At 36.3% G+C, this 23,547-nt stretch overlaps 1 protein-coding gene across 14 annotated transcripts in view; it reads left to right on the top strand.

Moving 5' to 3' along the window:
* The window catches only part of TENM3 (teneurin transmembrane protein 3), a 1,293,822-nt gene that overhangs the window by 623,321 nt on the left and 646,954 nt on the right, over positions 1–23,547 (top strand). For all 14 annotated transcript variants that reach the window (XM_063156143.1, XM_063156142.1, XM_063156144.1 and 11 more), the window contains exon 7: positions 7,292–7,383. The gene's annotated coding sequence lies outside the window, so the exon portion shown is untranslated. The remainder of the gene's footprint in view (positions 1–7,291; positions 7,384–23,547) is intronic.

Genomic DNA, 23,547 nt, shown 5'->3' with positions numbered 1-23,547 from the left:
ACCAACAGAAGTCATCATGCAAAAATCCACCTTTTGACAAATTCTGATGTGGATCTCATATGAAAACATGTGTCATAATACTTATTATGCTAAATCTGACATTGAGCAGGACTCTAGATGTTGTATTTAGGAATAAGAGACTGTTCAGAATTTGACTCTGAGTTTGTCTTTCAGGTTAGTATCTGTAACCATTCTTTCCAAAAATAAACAACCCTAACTTATCTTAAAAAATTGTTAAGTAGGCAATAGATTTGAATTTGTTAAGAGACTGAGAATGTAATATTTCTCATTAGATGATGTATGAAGCTTTATCACCATGCTTAGAAGGCTATAAAGAGGAGGAAGCCAGCCTTAGGTAGGATAAAATTAAACAGTTTGGTAGAAATGTTCATTATGCAGCTTTAAGGAGGAATAGAAGAATGTCATAATCTCCCACAGTAATGTGTGGTATTTCAGTGATGCAATGAATGTGGAAGCAGAGGAGGAAGTAAACAACATCCCATCATTTTTTCTGGCTAGAAAGAGTGGAGGTGGTTTAAAGTGACTGTTTTGGGGAGTCTGGTTGCTATCTTTAACAGGAGGAGCACAAAAATATTACTGTAAGAACACTTCAAGGTTCATAGATTTGGAGGACTTTTCAGAGACTAATTATGTGTTCAAAAAATCTAATATCCAGCTGAGATGTATGAGCAGCCAAGGTATATCCTTATTCCTGAGGTTACTGTTTATAATGCATGCTGTTATTTTAAGTCAATAGTTATTTTAAGTCAATAATTATTTGAAGGTAAGCATATTCTCATATTCTTAAATCTTTTATACTGGTGAAATTGAATCTGAGTAATTTGGTTCATGTCAAACACACTATTCCTTTGGGTCACTATTTAAGGTTTCCAGTCTCCCTTGAAGTATGAGGGGCCTCATCATATATAGATTTAAAAATGGTCAAAATTTATAGAATTAATTTTCTGAACTGTATACTTCCAATAAGGAAGAGGGAGAGCTGGAATTGAAAATTACATTTCTGCTAATGCCTTGCATAACCTTCTGTATGCAAATGCAATAATTAGAAAACTTCTGAGGAGATGATAGACGTATGTGAGCCTTCCACTCTCTGAGCGCTGGTCTAAGAGCCAGTCTCTGAAATATCATAAGACAGAGATGCTTCCATTGTCTTGCTTCAGATAGTTCTGCTTTGCATGAAACAATTGCATATTAATTAGGTCAGACAGAATGCAGGAGTGTGAGGATAAAAATCCATCTTAATGGCTGAAGTTTCTGTACAGGGAGGGAAGCTGCTAGTTGCAATTTTTAAACAAAACTTGTTTATACATTTTACCAATATTTAAGTGCCACATGGAACTTTTTTAATGAGCCACATAGTGGAAAGATTTTGTGGAGCTGAGACATTAAGCTAGAAATTTATTCTCATTCTAACTTCTATCACTGTGGTTTTCGATTTATCCATATACAGTAGAATTGCTACAATAGGTAGGATTAAGAGTCCTTGTATAAAAAAAGCATAGTAGATTGATGGCGATATCTTAGGAGATGTGAGTTTGATAGCTCCTTGGCAGAAGACAAAATAGAATCCTGGTCCTGTATCTTCTTGCAGTGTGAGCTAATAAATAAAAAGCAAAGTGAGGAGATCATCCATTTAGATTTAGAAGAAGTCTATAAACTCAAATTTTCAGTGAAGTGCTTGATCCTTCAGGTATAGTCAGGATCTATGCTTAGCACAATTTTTTTTTTTTCCTTTCAAATGCTGACTATTTAATAATGAAACTGATGACAGTTTGAGAATACGTGTTTTGAATGTAAATTTAAAAAGTTAGGTGAGATGCCAATGTTCTTTAATGCCCTTCAATGTCAAAAAAAGATATTCTCATAGTATTGATTTTTCCTTTTAAAATTGTTTTAAATTTTGCAAATGGAAATTGTGTTTACTTTATAAATTTTAACTTCTATTTAAAATAAGTACAACTGACAATTTTGCAATTTTGGAAAATTTTCACTATCGCAAATATTTTCATAAAACTGTTATTGAGAAAATTAGATCTCAATTTCTCATCTTGATTAAGGATGAAGTTGACTAAAACATGCAAAAATCTAAACTATTCTTATGGAAGAGAAAAGCAATTATAAAAACTATTTTTTGGTTTTAATAAGTCCCAGAGAGTTTAATAAATCAATAAAATGATACTTTCTTGACAGGTTACAAAAAAAAAAAAAAAAAGCACTTCAACGCTGCATTTTCTAATCGCTTTGCCTGGCACCCTGCAACCCTGCTGTGTGCCAGCAGCACCAGCCCCAGGCTCCTGACAGCAGAGCAGCGTTGCAAGGGGCAGCAGTGCAGCCTTCACAGACCCTCGGAGCTGGAAAAAGTGATCTTAAAGGAACACATGAACTCAACGGGGGTCTGCCGAATGATTCAGGAGCACAGACCCTTTAGGTAGAGGTTACCAGTGTTAGAAAGCTCCAGAGCCTAAGATTTCTCACTGGCCCTGTTCAAATAAATGTAGAGGCAGTTTTTGGTATTTCAAAGATTTGGTTCTCTGCAGCCTTAGAACTTATCCCAAAGTGGCGATGGCTTCTAAGCATTGGTTCTGCTATTGGAAAATCGAAGTCTTTGCTAAGACTTCTCAAGTTAATTTGGATGTTCTGTTCATATTTGGGATGGTTCAGCTTTTGAATTAACATCTGGGGAAAATATGTATGAAAGATCAATTCCATGACTGCTTCTTCATAGGAGCAACAGACAAATATGGAAATCTTTCTCTTGACACCGAATATAACTGTAGAGCCAAAAATATGTCAAGATATTCTATCTTGAAAACAGAGCAGAAGTGGAATACAGATTTGAGCTTGCAAAGGATGAAATGAGCAGATGTTCTGTCAACAAACTGCTCACTGTACAACAAATTTTAAAACAAGTGGAACCAAGACATTTATCACATTTTTACACAAATCAGTTTTTCTTCAAGCTGTAGCTAAGACTGCTCTCATGAGCATTACTTTCTTAAACACAAAAAATTTCAAGAAAAAGACATTTTAAATTTTTATTTTAATTCTAAGGTTCTGTTTAGAAGCAGTAAGATTTTCTTCTGTAGTCAATATCATCTTCTGTTGCTGAGTTAGGTAAATGAGTGATTTTTCTACCAAGTAGCAATAGTATCATCATGTAAAGCCCTCATCCAAAATTTTCAAGTCTATACATGTGGAGTATTGTAGTTTGGACACTTTCTACTAACTTCCAAAGTGTTCATTCTGTGGCCCTGTGGTAAACCTACCACAGCCCTTCAACACCTTGGAAGTAATCAGTACAGTCTCCCTCTATGTATCTGCTGCCATAGGTTTTCAATAAGAACATGCACAGAATTTTCTGCAGGATTTTAAGGAGGCTTAGCAAACAGGTGAATCATCCAGCCTGTCTCCAAAAGAAAATTAGCCCAAGCTTTTGACCAATATCCAAACAGATCACTTTAGGTCCTGAACTAGGAGAATATAAAATTAAACTTGGCACCAACTAAATTCAGTATCTCCTCTGCATTTAGTGAATGGAAACTGTAGACACTTGTATTGCACAACTAGATAGCTAATGTGCCAAGCAATATACCTAGAGATACCTGACAGAAAATACACCGTGGCATTCAAGGACATCTTATATTCTTGTGTTTGTGAGAAATTTCACACCTTCATTGCCTCTGTAACCAAAAATACAAAATTTACAGGATACTGTATGCATCATTGAGGTAGGAGCCAGATAGGGTGCTAAATTTACATTACCAAAAGGCAGTTGAGCTATTTATTGAAAACAGAAGCTGCATACACAGGTAAACATGCCAGTTCTACCTACAAGTACTGTAAATGACATAAGATTACATTTTTAGAGTGATGGACAAGAAAAATCAGCAGGACATGTTTCTTCCTTAGAAAGTACTCCTTTATTTTTGAATCCAAACTAACACCAAATTAAGATCCATTAACCATTAGTAACAATTCGCTGTTTTTATTGCAGACAGTTATTAGTCATTCATAGTTCTAATAAAGAAGGTATTATTATACAGATGTCTAGCAGTCTTATGGTCACATTTAAACAATAATTTGAAAGAAATATATATTCAACTCATTAATTTTATAAACTGGCATTCCAATTATTACTTATTCACTGACAATTATGCACTTTACTCTCAGCATGTATTGTGAATTTGCTCTGTAGTCTTGACTCTTGACCAGGATTTTTTAAAATTTTTTTGTAGTGATATTTTTAGAGCACGTCATAGAACCACAGAATGAGTCAGGTTGGAGGGAACCATAGTGGGTATATGGTCCAACCCACCTAAAGCAGAAAAATCCTAGAGCTCAATTGCACAAAATGCAGAATTAGGCAGTTGTTGAATATCCTCAGTGTAGGAGACTCCACAACCTGTCTGGACAATCTGTTCCAGTGCTTGGTCACTCACACAGTTAAGAAATTCTTCCTCATGTTCAAGTGGAACTTTTAGGGCATCATTTTCTGCCCATTGCTTCTTGTTCTATTGGTTGGCACCACCCAGAAGAGCCTGACCATATCCTCTTGACACCCCCCTTTAGAATTATATGTGTAAATGAGATCTCCTCTCAGTTATCTATTTTTGAGGCTAAACTGGCCCAGCTCCCTCAGAACATTCCCTTTTAAAATTTGGATAATCAGAAATTATTATAATACCTACACAAAACTGACTAATTTCATAGTATTTTGATTGTAATCTAAGTTATATTTTCTCCATATACTAGTGGTTCTTATTTGCTATTTGGGTAATCCTTGTGTCAGTGTGAACAATCAGTATGCTGACAGCCATAAAAGCTTATAAAAATGAACAGCACTGCACTACAAAATCAGAAATCTTGTTGAAAATATTCTCTTTGAAACAGTCAGAGATCTGGCCTTTTATATAACACTCCCAGTGCATGAAAGATAGAGCTCTTCCAGTGCTGCTTGCTATACTTTTGTTTTAGCATTAAGGGACATTAGAACTGGGAAAGAAGCACAAACAAAAATTTTCTGTGTACTGACTTTTTGAATATAGTTAAAGAGAATGCTTTTCTTGACCTATCTATATAATTTTAAGAGACATTTTAGGGAATGTTGCCAAGAGGGCTGTCCTTCAGATTTGAGTTGTCACTCCATTATTTTAAAAAGTTAATCCACTTTCCTGTCCCTTTCATATAAAGTAACAGTACCTTTCAAATAAACCAGTAATACAGTCATCCTGGAGAAAGTCTGGTATCGAATTCTGTGCAGGGAGGATGTCAGCTAGGAAAAGGAGCTGATGATTGCTGAAGCTCTAAGTGGAAGCTTCTAAAGAGCAGATTTTTTTGAAGTGTTCTGGATGTACAAACAAGTTTGAGACGAGCTGGAGGAAGTTTGGTTACACATTAAATGTTGTACATTGATGAATTGGTGCTGTAATTTTTTTATGCTGATAGTTAATTACCTATCACATGCTTGCTATAGCAACATGAGGATAAAAAGCAGTGGGAAGATGGAAGCTGATGATTTTTAACTGTCTTTCATGATGTAAACACATGCCTTGTATTACTTGTACCAAAATGCAAAGACAATGAGTTTTACTCTGCCCTTCAGCAGCCTTAGAAGCCATAGTCAAAGACAGACAGATTCAGCAGTGCCTCCATAAACAAGAGATGTTAAAATTTTAGAAGTATTGCAGAACACACATATGCCAAGTTGAAACCATGAATCATGACAGCTCTGAAATGGAGTAATCTCAATGCCCACCCACTTTTTTTTTTTTACAGTGGGCACAAAAAGAGGAATTCCAGGAAGCTTCTGTTCTCTCAGGATTAGTTTTATTAAAGCATGCAGATTACAGAGGAGTACAGAAGCAGGGTCTCTGCAGGACGGGCCCTTCCCTGCCCCGAGCGCAGACACATGGCGCTGCTCTGGGCAGGGCCTCAGGGGTAGCCAGGCCCTGCCTTCCCACCCTGCCATCCTCAGAACACACAGGACACTGCAGGGAGGTAATGACAGCATTTTCCCTTTGGGCTCCTGGGCTGCACCTGTGGCAGACAGCCATGGATGATGCCCACACAGGGAACTGGTGCCAGCTGTGTTGGGTCAGCCCTGGCCTGGCAATCCTGGCCTCGGGCCGGGGCTGCTCTGTGGGGCAGCTCGGGAGGAGCAGGCCCTGCTCCTGCCGCCCTGGACGTGGAAGATGTTAATGGCAGTGTAAAAAAGTGTTCTGTGACATCTTTCACCTCTGAAGATGTAGGAAATGGGAACATGTGTCTGAGAAAAATTCCACAAAAAATTGCTAGCTGATTTCTGTTAGAAAGTTTGATGGCTGTAGTTAAATGAATTCAGTAAATATTTACCAAAATCATAGCATGTTTCAGTTCAGTTTCCACTGAGCTTTATATCTCTGGGATCCCCACACATAATGCACAGACTTAGTTTTATTATTCTACCGATTCATCAGTCATTTGTGATGCTGCAAAGTTATTTTTCCTTTTTTTTTTTTTTATGGTTTGAATGCAGAATGCAAATTAATCACCCTGTTAGGTTAGCACTGAAAATGCTGTACAATTGCAGGATTAGTATAGGATTAATTAGTTAGAGTCCATTGTGGTAGAATTAGAACTCTTTGGAAAAGACAGAAGTTAGAACTACTACATCTGCCTTGGCTTGAAGTGACCATTTTTATTTCATTTATCAACATAGTCTAAGAGTTGGTAGCTACTAGGTTATTCAAGAGGAAAGGATGAGCTAATTAAATGCTCACACCCTTATTTCTCCTCCTTTTTTCTGTGGAGACGGAAAAAGGAAAGTGGAGAAAAAGTTGTTTTGCAAGTGAGAATCATAATGATGAGCCATTGTGTGGTAGTCCACAGGTAGGTAACAGAGGGGCATAGGGGAAATGGAGTGCTCTGGATCAAACCAATAATTCCTGAAAGTTTGGGGGTTTGGTTTAATTTTCGTTTGGTTGTTGTTTGGTTTGGTTTGGGGTTTTTTTGCTGGTTTGGTTTTTTTTGTTTTGTTGTTTTGTTTTTTTTTTGTTTTTTTTTTTTAATTTGGGCTTTTATTATTACTGAATTTTTAAAATATTAGTTAATTTTGTTTCAAATGTTTATCCAGCTATATGTTTTCTTAATAATCAACAGCTAGTATCATCCTTGAAAAAAGCATCATAGAAAATTGAATAAATTGGAAAATTGATTAATTTTCAATAGAGACATCTTGTTATAATAACCTCCTGAGTTATCAATAAATGTATTTGTGCTCTTTTACCCCTAGCTTCGTGGTCACCATTGTCATTCATTTGAGAAAAAGAACCACTACCTTCTAGCAGTGGTGCATCCAACTTCTGCAAGGAGCTAGAAAAGCAGGTAGGTAGCTTTTATTTTTCTGAAATATGCCATTTTATTCTTGGATGATGTCTGACTGTGGCCTCAGAATTCAAATTTGATGCTATTGCACTGTAGTTTGAGCAGCAACAACTCACAAGGGAAGGTAACACAAACTACTATATTCCAAGGCTTATTTTCACCCATTTTCACTTCCAAGGGGAGGAAATGCATGTTCAATTTGTTATTTTTCACTCTTAATCTTAGATCAACAACTTGAAAAAGTTGAAAAAATAGGGGGAATCAATTCTGAGTGACAATGTTGTGAAAAATTTCCATATTTCAGTTTTCCGGAAGTGTTGTGACCTTTTTTTGCTCTCCTGTATCTCAGAAGTATTCGGTGTTAAAAGTTCAACCTTGTCATGCACTTAATCCTTGATGAGAACAAGTGCATGTGGCATGTCTGAACAGATTTGATTTAGAAACAGAAAATACCCTTTTATTCCTATCCAGAATGGAAGATAATTAAGCAGTTCCAGATGCCTGCATGTGGAATCTTTAGCAGACATGAGCATATTCCTTCATCCTCACCAGTAATTCTATTCTGGTTTGCCCTAAGTTTAAAATGAGCAGGGGGAAAGAAAGTTACCTTTCCTTTGTGTTTTGTCACTTACAAAAAAATTTATTTATATTTTACACATTTTTTTATTACTGAAATATATTCTAATTATAACATACACTTACCAGTATACTTTTATGGGGTTTTTTGGGGGCAGCAGTAGGACTACACCAAATCAAGGTACTTTTTAATGCCTCCTGAAAGCATAACTTGAGATATGTATTACTCCCAAAACTAACTTGATATAGCACTGTGTGTGAAAATTATTATTCTTTAAACCTGCAGTAGGACTGAGGATCGACTGGAACCAAATCTGTCAAGACAGATTTCAGAAGCACTTCTTATTTCATATGACTCTGATTTAGTATAGCTCTGCATTTAAAATAGAAGAAAGGGAAGAAAATGTCAAAAATTGAATTCAACATTATGTACAATATTGAATCTTGGAGAAGAGGTGATGGAATCATTTTTGCAGAATTAATCAAACATTTTGAAATTTCTAGCATGAAGTTTTCTTGCCATGAAGGATTAAACTCTTGCATACTTTTTTCAAAGAATTTGCGTTTCTTTGGGGATCACTGATTTGGGACTTGCTGAAGGCCCTGAGAATATCTAGCAGGCATGACATTTTCTGATTTCCAGCTGCAGAACTAGTTTTCTTCCTGTCTGTTGTGAGTAGGCAGTTTTGGTTCTCGGGATACTGGGCTCCACACCTTTCTCAAAATCCCATAATGACTTGTCATGAAGAAATGGATGAAGTTTCTTCTTGTATCTGTTTACAGATTAAAGAGTAGAGCCAGAGATCCTGTATGACCTGTTACTGGGGCCTAAATTAAGTTATTCAAGTTCTTACTTCTGCTAGCAGACTTCTAAGCATACAAAATGACATGTATCTTTTGGAGTATTTATTTTTCTTTTAGATGACAGCTGCTTCTCTGGTTATATTTCGTTCACTTTGCAGTCAGTGATAAAAGTCTATGCCAGCTGTCAACATAGTATGTTCCCATAGAACCAAACTGGTGGGAGATAACCATTTCATCCACACTTCACTTTTTAATGTCCTTTCCTTCCAAACCTGTTGTCCCCACTACAATGTCATAGAACAGCTTTTTTTTTTTGTTTGTTTTCCTCACTGCTCTCCTTGGGAGGAAAAAATGTGCAGTTTGCATGGCATACCTACAATGATCTTCCAAAAGATGAGATAAAAGAATCCATAGCATGAGGAATTCTTGGACTCCTACTGCAAGGATGTCCTATCAGTATTGTAAGGAAGTAAATTAATTTCATTCTTTACTGAAATACAGCAGTTCAAAATTTTATTTGCAATATGTGACAGAAAATACCTTATAATACGTTTTCGTTTAGGCTGCAACACAAGTGTGCTGAGTGCAAGGATGTTTTCTCAAGTTAGGTGAAACACAGGGATGATGTTATGTGCCAAAGTAATGATTTCATAGAGTAGTCTCACCTAATAGTTTCTTCATCAGGACAATTGGAGTATATGTTTGGAATGAATACTGTGTAGTACACTGGCCACTCTGTTTATTTACAGGCTGCAATGAAATGTGTTAGAAAAGCAAAAAAAAAATGGCCATTGTTTCTTCTGCTGATTAGCATTGCTCCTACTTATTTGTGCGGATTACTTTTATATGAATAAAAAAAGAAGTGCTGCAATATCAGTAGGTATTCCTAAATACTCAAGTGTGCTATAAATGTAACCATCCCTTTTATATTTAAATTAGGTATTTGATAGAAATCAACAAAGCTCAGTGGTGAAAACTGACAACTCCATGCATAATGCTGTAAAGAGAATGATTTCTCAAATATTTACTGCATCTATAATTTTTTTACATGCTGGCAGAAAAAAATACCAACTGAGTAGCCCATGCATGTATATTTTATCTATTTTATAATTTGTGTCATTTTAATCCTCATAGTACCTCATTTTTTTCTTCCAGTAGACTAAATAAGAAATCTATGATTACTTACAGAGTCCTTAACAATGGGAGACTCTATTAAGCATGCAGAGAAAACAAATGCAGCCCATGAATTTAATTCTAGTTTTCATTATCTTTTATTTGTGTATCACACCCTAAAGCTGTCGATTTTATTCTCATATTCATCTTTCTAGTAAAACGTTGGGAGGCAGAGGGGAATGTGCTGAACTGAATTATTGATTCACTTTATGTGAGAAGAAATCCCTGTGTTCTAAAAATTCTAATGTCTTAAGTTACTAATGTATTTTTCCAATATTTGTAACTCTGGAAGTGTCCTAATTCTTGACAGTACATTATTGTCAAAGTACAGTAAATATTTTATGCAAGGTACAGTATCATAAATCGAGAAATCTCAATAGCAAATGTACCTACTTTAGCATGACATCTCAAATTCTGTTAGGAAATATTTCATGTCAGCATGGTGGTGTATTTGGCCTCTGTTCAACCTCTTGCAAACCATTAAGAACACTTTTCCCCTCTTCTTTATGTAGTGTGCTTCTTACACATTTTTCCCCTGTTTGCCCGAGAGATAGCTTGGCATAGTTGGAGAATCTGGCTTCACGGAGGACCTGCTTTTTGTGGTGTTAAGCTGGATTGACTGAAGCAAAGGAAAGTTGAATGGCTTGCCTGAGGTTGGCTCACTGCGGATTAGAACTAAGAATCCTCTTGCTCACAGCCATTTTTCTCTAAGCTTGAAACCTCACTGCCTTCATATTATCCCAGCAAAATGAGGGGCATAGCTGACATTTAGTTTATTTCTAATGATTTACATTCCCTTTTTCATTGTTCAGATTTTCAGATATTCTTTTTCCCAATTCATCTTATTTTTGGGTATAGAAGAGAAATCCTTCTTTGGGTTCATATTTTGTTTATCTTTTCAGGGTATGTGGTATGTAATAACATTTACAAATTTTTCTTTTTAGTATATTTTCCTGTTTAGCAATGGATAAGTTCTTTAGTACTCAGTTCTTATAAGGAATTGTCAAAAAAAACCTATCATAAAAGAACACCCCCAAAATATGATTTTTCATAACCTTTGATACTTAGTAGTAAGTATTACCATCTGCATGTATACTCACACACCCCCAAATGCATGTATTCATACATGCATATTTGCACACCTGTATTCATGCACAATATTGCATTTTAAAACTCAAGTTTTGTGTAATGGTCAATTATTATACCACATTTTAGGAAGAAAGGCTCCAATAAAACATTCTGTTTCCCCAGTACCAAGCCATGAAGCTTCTGGCCAATGAAAGAATCCCTAGAAGTTCTGTGCCTTCTAGCAATGAGTCTATTGGGTTTCCCAGCTATAGGGCTTACAATAATTCCCTGTAGCAGTCTTCCCTCTTACTAGCAAAATCTCCAGTGCTGGAAGTGTGCTTGTAAAAGAGTATACGCTGAAGCTGTTAGAATTTAGAGCCCAAACTGTGGCAGAGCAAATTTTTCTCATAGCTTTTTTATGCCACAATTTTACTGGTGATGTTATTGTCACAGTTGTTTTTCCAATTCTGAATGCATAATTAAAGTGCAGGTTTCAGATCTGGTGGTACAAGACACACTGGCCTTGAGGGATTGGTAATTATGAAGAGATTCCTAATCTATTATACATGACAGTAGGAAGAGGCAAAAATAAGGAGTAAAAGGTAAAGGACAACAACCTAGAGTCATCTGGGAACAGGCAGGGAAGTACACGAGGTCAGTGTGTGGCATGCAATATTTCCTCACCATCTTAAACAAAAATATCTTAATGGAATTCAAAATAAAGTAAAATGACTTCTTCTACTTTTCTTCTTTCCTCCCCCTGCACAAACATAGAAGGGCTTATGTGTTGAGATTGACTTGTTCTCCTGGACAGAGAAATAAAAACCTGTATCACGTGCCATATTTTAGTCATATTTCTGTACCTATTAAGTGGTAAACATACTATAAAACCTAAACTGAGGGAAAAAATGATGTTGTCTTGATTTAAAGAAAAAAAAGCTATAATTTTACTAGCTTTGAAGATAGACAACTCTGTAATCCTGAAAAATTTCTTTGTAGGGTGTCTCCACATTACTAGGTCTAAAAGTACCTTCAATTTCTTTGGGCCTCTCATGTTGCCCAGCCATTTCTTATTTCTATATTGAAGGAGACTAATGAGTTGACCTTTTGGTTCATGAGCTTGTTCTACATAAAAACTACAGGTAGATTCACAGATTGGGCTGAAGCTGAAATGCATTTTCCCCATTTTCCTCCATCACAATCATCAGGAACATGCTCTTGAAGAGTATCACATTGCAGTGAGTCAGGTGATCCCTATCCTGTCTTGGAGACTTCTTTTAAATGTTTAAAAATATTCCCAAGGATTCTTTAGGTCACTAGGAAACGTCTTAACAAATCAAAGAAAGAAAACTGCATAGAAACATGCCTAATTTGTTAATAATTTAGAAAATTACCATCATTCAGACCAATTCAAGTCTACTCCAGCTTGTGAGGCTTAAGGGAGACCAGATGGTGGTAGTACATTGGAAGGTATCCAAAATTGCTTTTGAGTTAATTGATATAGTGGAGAAGAGATCTCTGAAGAAGTATATATCCCCAGGTAGTTGATTGCTTTGGAATTCCAGCAGAGAAGAAATGTGTCAAAAACGAGAAAGGAAACATAAGTTATTGAGTGGTTTTATCTTAGATTTAGCCCACTAAATTACTAGCCAAACATACATAAAAACCAAAAAAGTAAATAATTTGATAAATAAGGAAAAAGTGGACATTGCAGGACTAGATGGAATTGAGAAAATGCCCTCTAGTTTTTACCTTTTGTATTTACACTTCACTTCCATTGTTTTACTGTATAGAAGTAGACGGCTTACATTTAATTTGAAACAGTAAATTTCAATCAGTATGGCAACATTGGACCTTCTAACAGTATATTGTTACATACTGCTAAACGAAAGTGTCCCTGTCCTAAATTAGAACTGCCACCACAGGTTGTTTAAATTCTCTATAAAAACAGATCAAATAAATCTGGAAAAGTAATTCATAGCTACAGTAAAATGGAAAATTAATATTGAACTTTAAATCACAGAGAAATCAGGATCTATATAGTGAATATTCACTCTTCTTTTAGGCTTCCTATTTGAACACCTGCATTTTGTGTACAGAGTCTTAGAATTATTTAGCTTGGAAAAGAACTCTAAGATCATTGAGTCCAATCTTTAATACATAAGAGACATTAAGTATAATCTTTGGTAGCTTAGCTTAGTTTTATTTTTTCTCCTTTTTTTTTCTTCTTAATTTTCTTTCTTTAATTTTTCTTTTCCTTTTTCCTCTTCACTTTCCTCTTTTTCCTTTTTTTTTTCCTTCAAATATATGTAATTAAGTGTATTTAGTTCTTAATAATGAGATAAATCCTTCAATATTTTTATTAATTTCACGTTGGAAATGTTTCATCAGGAGACTTAGCATTTTCTGTGCTTTTCTTTCACGTGATGTCTTTCAATCTTTTTAGTGTGCATTCCATTAGAAGAGCAGTCAATGTGACCTTCTTCAACGGGGTTAATAAAGAATGCATAGTTTCATAAGCTTGATTCAATTTCCTTAATGTGAGCACACTGAATAAGTGACCATTATAGTATTTGTCTGGTTTTCTGTGCTGCAATGTGCAGTTACCAACCTTTTATATGAATGACCACATCTGGTGTGCATTTGGCCACGTAAGGTGAGACAAAAGCAAAATAGATTTTCCTTAGCATTAAATCAAATTTCCACACATTGTACTCTCTAATGTGGATCTAAAATGTATCAGGTCATATATTATTTAGCTATATTGCATTTTGTGCTTTTTTTTCAATTCCATCCCACATTCCCAGTTTTAATAAATGCATGAGTAGATGCAATATTTGAGCATTATATCTTAGAAAGTCAACACTTTCAACAGATTCTTCGAACTTCAAAGAATTTAATATTAGTATCATAAAAGGTCTTTTGAAGAATAATACTGGAACATAAGAAAAATGACTGCCTGAGTGTGCCCTATCATTTTGAAAGTGTTTTATTGCTTTAATTTCCTGTCTTACTAAAGTAACAAGCAGCATAATAGAAGATGTACTGTAACAGAGTTAGCAATTTATTAGAAGGCTTGAGCTGGTTGAGGACTTCATGTGATGTGAAAAAGAAAACCTCTATTTAGCTGAAAAATGGAGACAAGCTGCAACATTAGTGTTGCAGCAGCTTTAAATGGAGTGCTATCTTTGACTGATAAGTTGCTTCTAGAAGCCCAGTATGTTTGAATAGGATAAATCTGTAAATATAGGGCTCACTCAGTCCCTGTTGTGAGTGGATAGCCTCCTGGAAATCTGATGCTATTTCATCTGAGTTGTATATGAGACGATGTTGCTATTTGGATTCCATATAACAAAGGCAGTGTTACAGCTATATCCACAGAATCATAGAATGGCTTGGGTTCAAAGGGATCTGAAGGATCATCTAGTTCCCACCCCTGCTGTGGGCAGGAACACCCTCCTCTAGACTGGGTTGCTCAAAGCCCCGTCCAGCCTGGTCATGAGCACTTCCCAGGATGAGGCATCCACCACTTCACTGGGCATAATATGTATTTTCATTTATTTATTATACTTCCACATAACTAATATTATACTTCCACATAACTAATTCTGGGCTTTGGCGATCTGGTATAGTCAAAGTTTAGGCTAGGCTAAGTTTTTAACCTTTTTTACCAATTTGCTCTTTATAACATGCATGTTGGAATTCATTTCACACAAAGCTGAAAAATCCATTTAAAAATTATAGAAATGGAAGATGTGACAGTAACTAACCTGTAAAATTATGATACAAGATGAATTCAAAAAACATTTATTTCCCTAGAAGGAGCAATGTACTATTGGGTTGCTGTTTACAGTGTGCATACAAGATGTGCCAGCATCTGTATGCTTGTGATGGAGTTGCATGTTTATCACTGCAGAGCAGGAAGTACAAGAATCGCAAGAGCTTCTTAATCCCACTACAGTTCTGCCACTGAAGGATTACAAAACAGCTGATTGTAACGATTGCTTGGTATTGCCCAAAAACAAAACAGAACAAAAATATATAATAATGTGTGGGCAATGCCTTTGAAACCACATAAATACCATTTAGATGGAGATTTCATTGATAGCACTGTTTTTAGTGGATTGCACACTGTGTGAATTGCTTAGAGAAATTTTATTTTTATTTCTTATATTTGATGGATTATTGAACAATGCTACTTCTGTTTTGTCTTGGTTTTTTTCCATAGAGACACTCCTAGTTATGTTTTAAGAAGGGCAAATAATGTAAATCATATAATAGAAATCTGATATTAAAGGTTTATGTACTGAATTAGTACCTTGGACATCAAGAGGCTCAAGAAGAAGCCCAAATATTACTGGTATCCCTATGTTAGTCTTTGAAAGAATAATGATTTGCAAGCCTTATTGCTTACTGAAGCACAAAAGATTTCCTCTGGGCTTGCCACAGACAATCTTCAGGCACGTTAGAGGAGTCAGCTAGAGTTAGTTCAAAGTGAATTACTCTGTTTTAATCATGGTGACTTTACCATTTCAGTCATGGCATGTAATATTGTCAGTATTTTTTTCCTTTTAAATGACAAGTTTGGTCACTTTTTTAAGGCATATTTTAGAGTGTTTGTGAGATTTATAGATTCAACAGCTCTTCAAAGATTTTCTGCCTTGCTTTACAACCCTGAAATTTTCTATCATGTCTATTTCATCACCTTGAGGCAGTTCTAAGTTAAAATTTGTGAGATGTTTTACAACAGAATGAGTTCTTAGTATGATATATAACCAATTATATAGCTATAATGAGTCCAAATTTGAAAAAGCAAATAAAAAATGTTGCACTAAGGATTACTAAGGACTAACATTACCCGCTCTTCATTTATTTGCAAATAGGAAACAGGTATATAACCACAGTATTCACAAATATTACTATCAATAAATTTAAAAATTCAGCACTTTGATTACTTTAATATTTAGCTAATTAACTTTGAAACCTTGGAGGATTTTATGCATTTTCCAAAGTCAGTGCCAATTTCATAATTACTTCGATCACTTCCTAAACTGCTAAGTTTATCAGGACACCAAATAGTAATCAATGAACAAAAAATGTGAATCTGGTCCTTTATCAAATTTTTTTCCTCAGCACACTTGAGAGAGATTTCTGCTGAGATACTTTTCTTTTTTATAGTGTAGCAAATTAATTACTGAATCTTCCAGGAAAGATTCAACTCTTTTGCAATCCTTTTCAAGAGGTTAAAGAACCATCTGGACTTGACTCTGAATTTTGTATAGAGTAAATCAATAGACTCTACGGTTATACAATCACTCTGTATTTTTTTTTTTTTTTTGTTAATAAAGGTTATAAAACTACTGATGATGATGGTCTTTACCCTTAGCCCTTCCTGTACTTATGTCTCTGGTCCAATAACCAGAGGGATCATGGAGGTATGGTTTATCTTCATTTTAGCCCTCTTGGTATCATTTTAGTCCAAAAGGGAAATCAAATGAGATATAGAAGATGCTAAACTTGCAGAACTCTCAGGTCATTAGAAACTAATTAGAAACAGCTTATGGATTTCAATGATCCTTTAGGTAAGATGTGAGAGAGGGATCAAAAAACATTTAACATCTTCACTTCCTCATTCTTTCCAGACAATGTGGTAGTGTGTGACAGTTTCTGACTTATTTTCTATTGTTGCTTTTTTTTACAATATAAACCTGTATTTTGCAGGGTAGGTGAAGTGCAAGAAAATACTGAGATGTTAAGGTAGACAATAGGTCTTTTCACTAGACTTCATTAATTATTATTCAAAAGTTATGATTTTCTAAATTAATAAAACCCAAATATCTACCTAAATTACAGCCCTTGTCATGTATAATCTACATGACATGAAAAGAAAGATGTGCTAAGAAAAACTTGAAGGATACGAATTAGTAATAGACACACTGTTACCATTAGCAGTTTTATACAAGCTGTTATTTGTACCCAGTATATTTATATATACTGTTATTTATATTTAGAATGCGAAAGTCTAGGAAGTTTGCAAATCTTAGAATAATTTCTAGTGTTACATCTCAATGTTTTCATATGAAATAGCTTTCTTTTCCTGCAGCATGAATTGTTTTGTGACAATATACCTATCAGAGATGTCCAACAGAGTTACAGAGCCGAAGTTGGACTTTCTCATAAAGTCTTTCTACCTGTGACTTGCAAGAAGTACTTGACTTCTCCCAAAAACACACAACCTCTTTAGCTTGAGAATATCTGTGAGGAAGACTGCTGGCTATAGATATCTCTCACTGACATGCAAACCTAGTACTTTGATCTGTCCATCTGAACAAAGCTGACAGTAAAACTGAAAATAAACAGTTGTAGCGTGAACAGAGTTGACTCTTTTTAGCACAACAGAACTTCTAGATGATTGTGTGCACGTCTAAGTCTAGCTGGAACCCATGCAGTAGAATTAATTCTCTGTGGACAAGGCTGGAATTTTGATGTTCCAGCTGGCCAGTCCTGCATGTTGGGAGCTACACAATAGTTTACGTTCCAAGTTTTGTCAATCAGTAGACCTAAGAATTCCTTTATTAACTGTTAATAATACTAGGATAGGAAGTCTTTCCCCAAAAGACTTGGGGAAAAAAATCATTTTCTGAGGTATTCTTCTATGTTTATGTAAATTTTAGCCACATTTTCATGCCTCTTTTTCATGTTACTTCTGTTGACTTACAAAAACTTCTGGAGCATGTCTAGTCTTTCTTTTATAAGCACCTCAGTCATGATTTGTCTTGCACTTCCATGATCTGACCTTTGACTAAAGAAGATATCTTTTTTAAAATGAGGGACTTTTAACTTATTCTTCTCTCTAAAAGCCCTATCCTTGTTCATGTAGCACCTTTTCTCTTACAGAAAATGTTCTGTATCTCCAGCCACTCCCTTCTTTCCAATCAATCTTGACACAAATGGCTTCATTCCCAGGATTTTTTTTTGGATGGTTATCCTTTGATTGTTGGAGACCAGTTGCTAAGGTGAGCAGTTCCTTTGTGTGTAGACTGAAGAATATGTGTTACAACCTGTCGGCAAACGCTCGATCCACATCAAGAGAGAACTTCAGACTTACATGTTTTTACAGACTGATTTATGATTTTATAGACAATTAGATATAGATGCCTAAAACATTCTGATTGTAAGGGCTTTTTCAGTAAGAATTCATGAAGTCTCATCTTGTAGTGCATGTAATCCAGTATTTTCTCTCCATCAATGAAAAGCCTCAGATTTCTTACAGAATGAAAAACATGCAATAATTTAGCTACTATAAACAACATTTACTGGTTGTTTTCATTGTATTTCATAATCATCAGTGTATTTGGAGGATCTTCTCATTCATCTTTATTAAGACTTCTGCAAATATACAAAACATTTGATAGGCCCAACTATATTAAAGTTGTCTATAAAAGGACACTACAGAGAGATTATTTAAATATTTAGACAAATACTCTCAAAATAACAATAGCTCCCAATACTTTCATGTAGTATTAATGATGCCAAGTTAGAGGTGACAGCGAACAAATGCTTATGTATCATTTGGGAAATTGAGAAAAGCCCTCATGCACAATGGTGAATGAAGAAGAGCAATATGGGAAAAATAGCAGCCCCACTACGAGGGATTTTAATTAATCTGTTGAACATGACATACAATATGATTTGAGAACAGTAAATATTTTAGTCATGGTTTTCATTATCTAAATTAGTGCTGGGCTGGAATGCCCCAGATAATGAAAGAACTTATTTCTGGTCACCTGCTTGGAAGTTTCTGGGCAATACATCCCATGCATAGTACCCTTCTTATGAAAGATTATTATTTTAGGAATGGCAGTAAGTCTCCTTATGTAAGTGTAGTGTGAAATTAATGCAGGGTCAAATGCAGTATTGTGGTGTTCTGGTTTCCTCAATGAATTAGGTGTGGAAAAAAAAGAACAGGCCCCAGAAATCTTTGGAGTAAAACACAGATGTATGTGAAGGGACTCTGCAGATAACTGGCATCACCTAGCAGAGTTCATCAGTTTGTTCCTAGTACCATAACCTAGTACTTTTACCTACACAGCAGCTCACTGCACAAAGTATTGCTATGTTTTCATAGGTGAGCTTACTTGTCACTGGCTTACATATCACTGGCTCCATAAACTGTCTGGTCTGAAACCTTAAAGACAAGTAGTAGATAAGTGGGAGAGTTGTTAACACCTAAATTTAAAAACACCAAGGGAAAGGAGAAATTTCTTAACCTGGGAACATTTAAAAAATAATAAAGAGTAGTTCAGGTATGCATGAGCATCAACCTGAGGATCACATAAAATGTAGTGTGGCTTTAATTTAAAGACACACTTTATGGGTTTGGATTTTTAATAAGGCAAATGTGATAGATATGATCTGTAAGGACTTGAGACAACATTTGATGTATTGCCTCAATGGAAACCATCAGTAAAAATGGGATCAGTAAAAAAACAATAAAATGGTGAAGAGCTGGCTAAAGAAAGCTATCATTTGTGCTGTAAAGCAGAAGTATGAGTTTGAAGTGAGATTATTAATGTATTTTTTTAGGATTAATGACATTCATGGATATTATTCTTCAGCCTAACCTGTCCTGTATAGTTCAATATGAGGTATTGCATTGCTCTATTACTAATCTTTCTTGTTCCTTCATGTTCCCAAAAAGCCTCTTCTGTGTAGTTTCCCTTTTTTCTTAGTGTCTTAGGTCACTTCTATGCTATTATTTATTTTGAGAATAAGTATAATATTTTATCTTCTAATGGTAGGCTTATTTTTATGTATATTGGTGTGGTTTTTTCCTTTAGTACCTTTTTTTAGTATGATATGTCCTATATGTGTTCACTGGGCATCCAAGAGTTGGTTTGAACTCAGGTCAAGAAAAAAAATTCTTCTAGTTTCTTCTGGTCCTCTACTTCAACCTAGCAGCATCTAAAAATCTTGGCACTACAAATAGGCCAGGATGGAGTAGAGGGAGTATGTAGGGATGTAAGAGGTCAGTAAGTAATGGTAAGTTGCAATAGCCACTGCAGGCCTAACTCATGCTGACATGATTGGATTCACCAAAAGCCACAACCGTATCAAATGAAAAGAACACTAAAATGTAAGAGTTAAAATGAGTGTTTCCTCTCTTTCTTCAGCCTGGCAGAATAGTAATTAATCAGTCCTTTCTTCAGATGGGAGGACCACCAGGTTCTGAGTTCTTACAGTGGCAATTTGATGGATTTACTGATATAACTCTTTCTGCTGTGTCACACTGCAGAAAATAATAAATTGTTGTGTGTCAGAGAGAGGAAGCATGAGGTAGTTCTGTAAGAATGTAATCAGGAGATGAAAGAGTAGTCATGGGTTTCCAATCCTTGTATATCCTTCAGTGATTGTTTAATGTAAAATGAATAAATAGTCCTGGAAGCACAGAGGAGGAAAAAGGGAATTGTTCAAATCAATGAGTTCAACAATCATACTCATCTTTTTCTTCCTCTTTCACATTGCCATTTTCTATATCTAGAGAAAAAAGATACCCCAATAATAATTTGGTTACTCTCCTTCAAAGACAAAATATGATTTTTAGTTTGGGCTAAAATATAGTCTCACCATATTTTGGTGGATGCTTTGCTTGTTGGTCAGTTGAGTTAGGATGAAGGTGAATGGGAGAAGGAGAAAGAGAATAGTAATACTATAATTTGCATCTGTTCTGGAAATATTTTAAATGAAAGACACGATCCTTGTTCTCCTGAGAGGAGGTAATTTATGCTTCTAATTTGAGAAGATTTAGTGGTTTTAACCATCAGAAATAAACTCCAAATAAGCCGCTCCCCTTTCCTCCCACCCCTTCTGGGAAAAGGCAGAGACTTTGGGTTGAGATAACAATTTACTGCAATCAAAAAGCAATGGACTAGGAAGGCATAGTAACAGCAGCCATGTTAGTAACAGGAGAATGTACACAAAACAAGTGCTTTATGCACAAAAGGTGTTCACCTCAACTTAGCTCTCGGTGGCCGCGGGAACAAAGACGTGATGGCAGACGCTGCCCATAGGTTGTATCCAGGTGGCTGCCAGGACAAAGATGGCAGCTGTTCCCACAGCCAGCTGTCCTGTCCTGTCGGTTTCTCGGCTGTTTAGGCGGCCTGGAAAGGCCCAGGGCGGCCTTGGGCAGCCCGTGCTTCAAAGGACGAGGAGAGACTTCAGATCTTTTCTCGGTCTCGGTGTTTATTAATTGTTTATCTAAAAGATTTTCTTTCAGCCCAACAGAGGTCTGCACAGCAGCCAGCCATGGGCACACTGAGAGCCCCCAGGGTGGTCACCTATCTTTATACTCAAAGTTACGTATACAATATTTATAATTTTTCCCCAATACCTTCTACCCTTATTAACCGGTGCACTTCTAGTAATGACCAATCCCAAAGTGCCACCATCACCACAGAAGATGGAGGCCAAGAAGAAGAAGAAGAAGGACAGGACACGCCCCAATTCCTCCATCTTACTTCTTTAGACCCCCCCTGTACAGAAATCCTAAACCCTGTGTTTTACACTCTAATTAACTTATCCCTTCACCATTCACCCAGTGAAATCCTCCCATCCTCATACAGGTGTCATCTCCCGTGTAGGGTCAAAGTCCAGCCACCAGACACTTCTGGCAACATTCCAGGACTCCCGAGCCCCCCAAGGGTGTTCTCAGCCACTCTGCACATCAGTCCTGAGGTGCTGAGATCCCACACTGTCTCTGAGCACAAAACAAAAAACTATGAGGGACAAACCCGTGTAAGCTCGACTGTCCGTGTCCTGCCGTGCTGCTGCCCAGATGCTGCACTCCATTCCACATGGCTGCTTCTGGCAGCACTCAGTTCCCTCCAGCTCAGGCTGGACTCAGCTGGACCTGGGCTCACTCCTGGCTCAGTTCCCCAGGGTGCTTCTCACAGCACTGCTGCTTTCCATCACCGTGCTGTGGAACTGCGTCTCAGCGGAACCGTAGGGGATGGGCTGCCATAGCAGGGACATGGTCTGCAGGGCAGATCCTGGCAGCATTCCTGCTGGGGAGAGGGAGGCAAAGCTGCGCTTCTGGGGGTGCACTCACCTTTTCTTTGCCCTGAAACCACATCCCCGGTGATGATGTGCGCAGTATGGAATAGCAGCTCAGTCATGCCCCACTCTGCAATCAGGGGTGCACCCTGAATTGCAAATCTTGTTCTGCCGTATGCTCAGACACTTAAAGCTCCCAGTGAGGTTTTATAGTCATCTGCTGGCCATCTGAGGTGTTTCTCTTCAAAATTTTTAAGAGATCCTACAAACTTCATTTGATTTGTAGGATCTCTTAAAAACTTCTGAATTTTACAAACTGGATACTGAAACTTAACAGTGGCATATAGGATCTTTATCTCTTTTTAGTCATGTGGAAGTTCTTATTGTGGCATTCATTTTTTTTATTTCTAGTGCCTTAAAATAGCTGTCTCAAATCACTGATTGGTCTTCACACATATGATAAAGTATTTATATCTATTGAATTAGTGTTCTTTTTTTCTACTGTTTGTCATATCTAATGTAAAATAATTCACCTTGTAGAGACATATCTTTATTACAATCAGCTACACCCTGTCCAAAATCATGACCTCTGATGGTTGTGATGCAAAGTTCTAAGAGTAAGGGCTTTTGCTTTGGATACAAACAAACCTTTTTTCAAGGAATGACAAAAAGTAGGCCTTCACTTGATAACTTCAGGGTCAAGCTAAGTTGATTCACTGTTGAAAGACACTAATGCATTTAAAATTAGTGTAAACAGAAAAACTAAAATATCTATTGACAAGAAAAATGACAGGTTGATCTCCAGGCAGGCAAGATACTGTCACATCACGATTTCTTGAAATTTAGGTTTCCTGACATACATAGCTTTTGAAATAGCTTTTGTAAAAGGTAAGATCAATAGATTAGATTGAAGGTAGAAAAGAACTTTTGTAAAAAGGGGGAGGGTTGGGTTTTTGTTTATCTTTTCTCAAAAGTATAATGTGCACTATTTGTCAGAGACATTAAGGAGTTATACTTCACAGATTTATAACTGTTGAATTTTCTCCTGCTCTCTTTTTGTGTCATAGAATGTTTGTAGCTTTTGGTCTTTCCTACAGGTCTTGCATTTAGTAGAGGATGTTGAGAAAGGTCTGTGGACTCTAAAAAAGTGTCAGAAAATATGTCTGTTCAGGACTAGAAAAAATATTTTTTTTATTGCCTACAGCTTAGAGAACCACGTTTGCCGACTTGAGTGATCTGTACTGGCATTGTGTTTCTAGCATGTATTACAAACTGAACTGAAATTCTTATACTTCAGGAGATTTGAAGACTGTCATATACAGTATCCACTCTTCCCAAGTATCTAGAATATGTATTTCCAAGGTAAAAATTATCTTCTTTACTAATCTAAAGTTTTGACAGCCTCCTTGTGATGCTATGCTCTAGGTGTCTGAATTCCATTTAAAGCTGAGAGCAATTAGCTGCATAACTTAGTGAAATACAGCTTGTGAT

This window comes from Melospiza melodia, chromosome 5 (genome assembly GCF_035770615.1).
Source record: "Melospiza melodia melodia isolate bMelMel2 chromosome 5, bMelMel2.pri, whole genome shotgun sequence".
Taxonomy (NCBI): Eukaryota; Metazoa; Chordata; class Aves; order Passeriformes; family Passerellidae; genus Melospiza; species Melospiza melodia.
This window is presented reverse-complemented; position numbering and strand designations above follow the sequence as displayed.